The following is a 9,037-nucleotide window of genomic DNA, read 5'->3' as shown; positions in this document are numbered from 1 at the left end:
AACCTTGAGTTAAGTTGTTTGGCCTGCTGTTCACTGAAGCCTCATCAGAACAGGAGGAATACGGGTAAAATAAAAATCTGAGGTGTGGTATATTATAAAAGCACTGGACTCTACTCCAAATATAACAATTCTGGTTGAAATTGCTGTTAGTATACATGTAGGAGGTCAGGAAAGAGATACAGCACTGAGTGTCTGCTGTCATCCATAAAACACGGCTTTATCATAGTTTGTGTTGCATTTCAGCCAGTGGTGTTGGAGATCTTGTCCAAATAATTGGAATAATGAAAACATACTGTAAGACGTGCACTGTGGTCATATGCAGCCAGCTTGCTTTAACTATTCATTAATTTATTTAGAAATTGAATGAAGTCATCTTTGAGTACCAAGCACATGAACCTGTGTGATAAATCTGTCCAGGAAACAGAATTCTCCAAATCAGTGGAGCTGTTAAACATATACAGCAGTTCACCTGTAGCAGGAAGGGTTATCTTTGTTTCCTTAATGAGTTTGCGTATTTATTTTTAACCTCTTTAGAGGACAAGATGTTGTCGAGTCTGTTGGAGCACAGAATGAAGTCCGCGGAGCTCGTGTAACCACAATGACGTCACTGTAGATGCATACTTCAAATATATGAAGCAAGATATATGGAATCATATAGCAAAGAAAAAAATTATAAATAACTGTAAGTATGTTTTATACTTTAGATTCCACCCTTTGCTTTGTTGACAGTGCTGCAAACCCTTGGACTTCTCTCAATGAGCTTCATGATGTCGTCACCTGAAGTGGTTTCACTTCACAGGTGGGCCAGTCAGGGTTCATCTGTGGAATTTCTTGCCTTCTTAATGTGGTTGGGACCATCAGTTGTGTTGTGCAGAAGTCAGGTTGGTACACAGCTGACAGCTCTATTTGACAACTGTTAGAATTCATGGCATAAACCATCAAGCGTTACGATGAGACTGGCTCCCATGAGGACCGCCCCAGTAAAGGAAGACCAAGAGTCACCTCTGCTGCTGAGAATAAATTCATCCAAGTTCCCAGTCTCAAGTTAACAACACCTCAGATTAGAGCCCAGATAAACGCCACACAGAGTTCCAGTAGCAGACACATCTCTACATCAACAGGACAATGAGCCCAAACACACCTCCATGCTGTGTCAGGGCTATTTGACCAAGAAGGAGAGTGATGGAGTGCTACGCCAGATGGCCTGGCCTCCACAGTCACCTGACCTAAACTCAATTGAGAGGCTTGGGATGAGATGGACCGTAGAGTGAAAGGTCCAACAAGTGCGCAGCATCTCTTGGAACTTCTTCGAGACTGTTGGAAAACTATTTCAGGCGACCACCTCATGAAGCTCATCGAAAAAATGCCAAGAGGGCGCAAAGCAGTAATCAAAGCAAAGGGCGGCTATTTGGAAGAATCTAAAATATTAAACATGTTTTGAGTTATTTCACATATTTTGTTTACTACACAATTCCATATGTGCTCATTCATAGTTTTGATGCCTTCATTGAGAATCTACAATGTAAATAGTCATGAAAATAAAGAAAAACCATTAAATGAGAAGGTGTGTCCCAACTTTTAACTGGTAGTGTGTGAGTTTAAGAGTGCTGTTTTCTCACCTCTAGCAGCTTGGCCACCTCAGGATTGAAAGGTGCTGTTTTGATGTAGTGAAGGAAATGGGGAAGTGAAGCCTCTGCTCCTGGCTGACCGTAATCTTGATGGTCTTGATGGTCTCACTCAAATAAAATCCCGAGCACCACTTTAAATCACTCCACAGTCACCTGAACCTGTTGAACATTAACACTGAAACCACAGACTGTTTATGAAAGATGGACATCATGACATCACCCATTGTTTTTTATGAACCAGTACTGGGGTTCACATTGGCCGCCTACTGTAGTCCGTGTGGGTCTGTCTACAGAGATGCTACACGAGTTCCCTCTCAAAAAGCCTCAAATCAGAGCGCATACTCGAGTTCACCACCCTAAACATGTTGCAGCTGTTTAGCTCACAACATCTGAATATTTGTGGGGAAGAAACTGCTTATTAAAACTATTGTATTAAAATTACTGTGACCAGATTTCACGACTGAAATGTCCAACAGTGCAGTCCGGAAATTATATAATGGAGGTCATAAGTCAAAGACCTTGCTTTAAAAAATGTTTCATAATAGGTTATGCAACATTATACTTGAATTAGTTGTAACCTCACTATGGTTTAGTGAGGTTTTCCAAAAACAATACTTTGTTGGGAAGATACCTCTCCAGGAGCTCTGCGTGTTTTTTACATAACGCTGAACACTTGAGAGAGGATTTGATTTTTGGCAAGAATTCTTGGTTTGAGTAACGATCTCCATTCCTGGCATTCAGAAAAGTTTCTGATGGAGTTGCACGTTTTAAAATAGAAGTTCATAGAGGTCTATGTTCCTGGAAGTGGGTTTACTCAGTTATTTGGTAAACTTTCCCAAGAACAAGTTGCGTATTCCTGAAATTATACACACAGTCTTCCAAGATCTTCTTCAGGTTTGTCTCAGAGTTACTGGATAACTTGCTTGCTTGTGTCTCTGCTGGCAAAGTATTTAAAGAAGTTGTGAAATGTGTATTTGAACCTTGACTGTCCTATTTCCTGGAAAGCTGCGGATATTCATTGGAAAAAATTAGACTGAATATTCCACAGTCCTAATTTATTCATTTTTGAAGAGCTGAAGAAATTTTAAATGTGGGCAAAAGTGCAGACGTTTGGAACCAGGCAGAGGCATTTCTCTTTGTCTCCATGTCATTAGTGGGGTTAAACAGTAGGAGCTGACATTCCAAACTCTACTTCTAAATATTTAGGATTGTTTAGGATTTATGAGATCGCGTGTATGAGTGAAAACACTTGTTCAAGAAAATCCCCAGTGCCACGTAAAATATGCTAAAACCTAACAAAATGTATTTACTTACATTCTATTCAAATTTAGATTTTAAATTAAATACATGTACAAGCAATGTGGACACACAAATTGAAACGTACAAATTTCAAACCCTAAAATTATTGTATGATTCTTGAAAACACCGATCAGGGAGTTGTGCTACAGTGTTGCTACAACATCCCTGGTAGAGGGATGGGAGTCGACTCATTTTAGATTTTTAATGGCGATACGAAGATCAGCTGGTGAAAACCCCAGTATTCTGATCCTGATAGTTTTTTTCTTCCAGGGACACAACCTATAAACACTTTTCCCCAACATATGTTATACATTATTTATTCCTTTTATTTAATTTAATGTATTTATTATTATTAATAATTATTCATTTATTTACTTTGCTCAGATCAATGCAACAATGCTCTCTGCCTTCTTGCTTGTTTCAGCCATCATAACTCCTGATACTGATTATCAAATAGCCAATATCAGCTGATAACACCGATGACTCAGCACAGCACTAATTCCCTGGTAGTGCCCTGTTTTTGGATCTGATATTAGGCTCATAAGACAATAAAAATGTTTGTAAATCACCTGCAGACAACAGGGGGAAACAGATTGAATTTGAATCTGTATTTCTTACTGATGCTCATCAGGTAAAGACAGAATCATTACATGCTTTGTAAACTTTAGACCCTCCTACCAGCCATCCACTGAGGTCCAGGGGATATTCCAGGAAACATGAAAATATTTTCCAAAGAGCTGGTCAGCAAATGCTGCTTTTGCACCTGCTGTTCTCTTATCTGGAGCATAACTTGTTCCAGAAAAGGACACGTCAGCAGCAAATGTTTCCATGACGATGCATTTTGGTAAGAAGTACAAACACTTCTAACAGTGAAAACCCACTTACATTAACCCTGAACTTGCTAAGCCCCAAATTCTGCTTCACTGTGCAAGTTTTCTTTCTTCTTTCTTTAGTTTTGATTATAAAAAGGCGTTTTTGTTGTTGAGAAAATCCAAAAAAACTCTTTTGTGCAAGGACTTTTAATTGACAGTCAACTTCTGAACAACTACAGCTCTTCTACTGTGTAATATTATTAAAATTTGATTTGGTTTTGACTGGAACAGCAACTTGAACTGTTCAATTCAAACGGAAAGATGTAAGAAATGAAAGCAGAGTAAAGATCAGCTGAAAGGAAAGTAAATGAGATGGAGAAGATCTGCATGTCACGATATGCTGGGAGAAAGTAGCTAAAAGCAGACGCCACGGGCACAATGATGCAAACAGAAGAGCAAACCTCTACTTTTGGTCAAAGACAAATTCCACAAACACAGAAATCCATGAGAATGAAACGGCACATCTTTAACTTACAGAGAAAACAACATGAAGAAACCAACACACTGTGGACTGAAGGAATAAATACACAAAGGCTGATTAGGGGAATGGGGAACAGGTGGGTAAATAAAAAAACACAAGACAAAGGAAGTAAAACTAAATCCAACACACGAAAGACAGAAAATACTAGCAAATTAAAATGGGAAGTAACATAACAAAGAGACAGAGGGTGCGTTCCAAATGTTTCTCCTATCCCTAACCTCTTTCCTCGCAATGACCTCGATGAAAATGTCATCGAGGTCATTGCAAATGAAGAAGAAGAGTAGTGCGCTGAGAACTGGAACAGCCTTACACTAGCCTCTCCTTCTACAGCCTGACATCTGTTATTATGTAACAACAATGTGCAGAAGATGGACCACAAAACTCTTATCGTACTTCACCACAGCACTTTCTTACCCCGTTGTTTTATAGAGGTCATATAAATGAGAACAGCCTGTGGAAAAATATCGCTTCAGTGCAAAGGTTAGAATTGTAAACAAGAAGAAACATGCAGGTCCAGAAACCTGCAGCAGCTGAATTCCTTCTCCTGACCTTAAAAAGCTGCTGGATTTATTAAAGAGGCTCCGTGTTGTGACTGAAAGCTATAAACAGGAATATTTTGGCAGCTGGCCTTGTAGCATATGTATTTGTAAAAATTTCACTTTTAGGTGGAGAATATTTAAATGAGTCACAGAAATGAGAATTAAAAAGTCTGTGACACAGAATTTACTGTAAATTGCATAAGGAAAAAAAAGTGGTGTTAAAACTTGGAGAGTTTATTTTCAGGAGGAGGAGATGTTATCAGAGTGCACAACTGGTACTTTGCATGGATGAACTTTGGCTCTGTCCTAAAATTCTTGGCTCCTCACTGACACAGTATTCATGAAACGAAGCAGATATGTAGGGGAGACCGGGGATAGTTGTAACACTTCCAATTTCTCCAATCAGGGCTAAGTTTCAAATGATGTGACTCATCCTGTGCACGCCCAATTCAGTTCTGCTATCACATGTGAAAAATCAGCACATTTTGTCAAACACAGACAATTTAACACGAAAAAAAGTAATTTGTATGCCAAAAAGTAAGTTTTTCTACTTTATTTCAATTTCTAGTAGCATTATCTGCTTTGCAGTTAAACTCATCAAACTTAAATTATGTTATTTGTTTGTCTATGGGGATATATTCTGTGTAAGTCTTTAGTGCTAATGTTTTAGCCGTTGGCTGTAATGTTAGCTAGTTCATGGCTATAGGAGTCTGGGTCAGTTGTAACAGCAACAGTCTGGGTTAGTTGTAACAATAATGCAGATGTTACAACTTACCACACTATTACTTTAACTTATATTAAACAAGTTGGGGCAACGACATCAGCAGAGAGAGGTTCACTGGTCACATTTGTATATGCGGTTAATGCCATTGGCAACACAATTCCTCCACTGTTTGTGTTCCCACACATACATTATGCAGACCTCTGTGTCAGAGATGGACCAGTAGGAAGTACTGGTAGTGGAAATAAATCAGGATGGGTGCACGAAACAGATTTCCTCATCTTTCTGAAGCTCTTTGCAAACCACACCAAGGTAAGCCATGATAAAAAGTAATGGAATTGCGATGCAACTACATTTTTTCAGCTTCATTGTTATGTTCAAAATTGGTGCAAGAGTTGTAGGTTATAATGCCCACTGAGCCAATGAGGCCAAACTCAAGGAAGACCAACCAAAATTAATGAAATATTCAGTTTCAGAAAATTTTATAATTTGTCTTTTTTGGGGGGTTGGAATATGTTCAAAAGCTAGATTTCTGCATTCTGTCACACACACACACACACACACACACACACACACACACACACACACACACACACACACACACACACACACACACACACACACAGCTACATAAATGGATGTAAGTGCATTCATGTGTTGAATAAACAAAGATTACATGTTAATGTTTTGTTAGTACCCTTATTTCATTGTGTTACATTTTACCCCAGGATATGTTACAACTAACCCAGACTATGGGGTTAATTGTAACATTTCACTCTTCGTGTTTGAGACCATACCATGCAATGGGTAATTGTGCTGCAGAGAAAATAGCTGCACTATTTAATAGCAGAGACATGTAAATACTTTGCATTACATTTTGAATCCACTACCTTAAAAGAGCTCCAATTTACAGACAGAAATGTCAAAAATGTTACAACTATCCCCGGTCTCCCCTACTGAAATGAGCTTCTTTTTCTCAGCAGTGTGCACGCAGTGACTTCTGCTGAGTCTGTAACAAATAAGGGCGTCATTGTGTTAGATTAATGCTTGAATGTTGCAATGTGGTATTAATGGGCGATCGTAGCTCAAGAACTGGCAGTTCGTCTTGTAATCGGAAGGTTGCCGGTTCGAGCCCCGGCTCCGACAGTCTCGGTCGTCGTGTCCTTGGGTAAGACACTTCACCCGTTGCCTACTGGTGGTAGTCAGAGTGCAGGGTGGCCCTAGTGTCTGGTGGATGACTGAATGTAGTGTAAAGCGCTTTGGGGTCCATAAGGACTAAGTAAAGCGCTATACACATACAGCCCATTTACCATTAAAACTAAAAATGCATGTGCGCATACAGGCACCTAGCATAGTAAAGGGGACGGTTCGCAATTTGATAGTAAACAGTGTTTTGTGTTGTTCTGCACGTTGCACAGGTCAGCTCTCTCACACAGATTTCAGGTTTAGGGTGGAGCAGTTTATAATGATGCAGCCCTCGAGTAAGACAACACCTCTGGTCCAACCTAACATCAGCGCCTGTGCTGATTGGTCCGACAAACTCAACAAGGTTCAGCAGTTGGCACCTGTCTCAGATACAAACTCAGGTTGGTGAATCACAGGCTGTCAGTGCTTCCAAAGTGTTTGCTGTTACAGACACTTCTTACATGCTGTCACACATCCATTTCCCCCTGTAGCTAGAATGACAACATTTCTTTAACCTTGGTAAGTCCTAGAAAAAGTACCCCTTATAAGGTCCTAGAGCCAAAAATCGACCACGCCATAAAAAGTGCTATAAAAAGATTATACATTAATATTTTTTTCCACTTTAAATTAGCCAATCTTTTACACCTACTTCTCCTTGAAATATACATCTAAAGTTTTAATTATATTTCGCGGATTTTAACCCTCTATATCCCGGTTTTGTCACATGAGCGCACGGCTTTTTCTGGCGAAAAAAATGAAAAAATGAAATATTTTCCATAAAATAAATTTGAAAGTTATATTTTATTGTACTTTTAATTAGGCCTTTAGATGGTTCAAAGATTGGCACCAACATACATTTTGACCTGCCATTATTTTTTTTGCAGGAGCACATTTAAAAAAATGCATCCACCTTTATGAATATGGACAATTCCCCAAAAGGTGCTATAAAAAATTATATATTCATATTTTTTTTTCACTTTAAATTGGTCAGTCTTTTAAAACTACTTCTCCCTGAAATATTCATATAAAGTTTTAATTATATTTCGCGGATTTTAACCCTTTATATCCCGATTTTGTCACATGAGCGCACGGCTTTTTTGGCGAAAAAAACGAAAAAATGAAATATTTTCCATAAAATACATTTGAAAGTTATATTTTATTGTACTTTTAATTAGGCCTTTAGATGGTCTAAAGAATGGCACTAACATTAATTTCGATCGACTTGTTGTTTTTTTCGCAAGAGCAGAAAATAGTCTCCAGGCGGCCAGCGCTGCTCGTTTAAGCCGAAAGCAGTGCCTTATTCCGGGTTAACTCTCTACCATCACCGGGGGCATGTTGCGTCGGAGTCCTTTCTTCAGCACACACGCTGATACCACGTGACAACAAATATGTCATTTTCTGTTGATTGAAAAAAAAAAGCACCCTCTCGCCGACCTGGGGACCAAAAAATGGTCCCGCCCGATCAGCGGGCGAAGCCGCTGCTGCAAGCCGGGAATGAGGCTTCCTTTTCCGCAGGTCTGTCTAAGCAGCCCGCTGTTTTCCAGCAGGGGTCAAATGTGAAGCAAGGGCGCCACCCGGTGGCCAAATAAAAAAATTACAATTCTAAGGTCCTGACTACAGAACAAAAACTAAACTTAAGCCATCACCACTACGTTAATGGTAATAATTGTGCAGTGAAAAATAGCGTTTATAATGGGTTTCAATGGGGCGATTTTTGGCTCTAGGACCTCATGTGGATGGCGGTTTGTAGCTTAGCCACTTTAAGCTAATCTAATAAACGGAGACGGCAATTCTAAAGAAAAAAGGGAAAAAAAAGGGTTGGAAGGTTTGGCTATATTCTATTCAACACAGTGAAAATGGCCTAATATTAAAAAACGCTGTGGATGATAAATGGCCGTAGGTACTACCAAGGGCTAAGTTATTGGGAAGATCAGGGCAAACATGAAATCATGCAGCTGCTCAGCGTGACGTCAGGCTGCAGAATGGTTGCTCTCTTTTTTCCCTCTCAAATGGCGTATGTGTGGCGGTGAGTAACCATGGTTACAGGGGGATGCTCTAAAACTCTCATGATCCCCAGTAAAAGATCTCAGATTATTATCCATGCAAAACCAAGACTGCACTCTGATACTAAGACCTTCTTTAAAAAATGTAGACAGTATGTATTACCGTTCCAACCTTAATAATTAGTGAATCCATGGAAGATAATGTCTGCTTGCGTCACTAATGTTATGAATCTTTCATTTGAGTGCATACTGTGTCATTTCCCCTGTTTACATGTTGTTGTGCTGTTTAAAAATATGCATGTCTGTGTA

The sequence above is a fragment of the Diplotaxodon limnothrissa genome, linkage group LG7 (assembly GCF_057381915.1).
Source record: "Diplotaxodon limnothrissa isolate DT_005_m linkage group LG7, D_limnothrissa_male_GT1.1, whole genome shotgun sequence".
NCBI classification, from domain to species: domain Eukaryota; kingdom Metazoa; phylum Chordata; class Actinopteri; order Cichliformes; family Cichlidae; genus Diplotaxodon; species Diplotaxodon limnothrissa.
The sequence above is the reverse complement of the archived record's forward strand: the minus strand, read 5'-3'. Positions refer to the sequence as shown.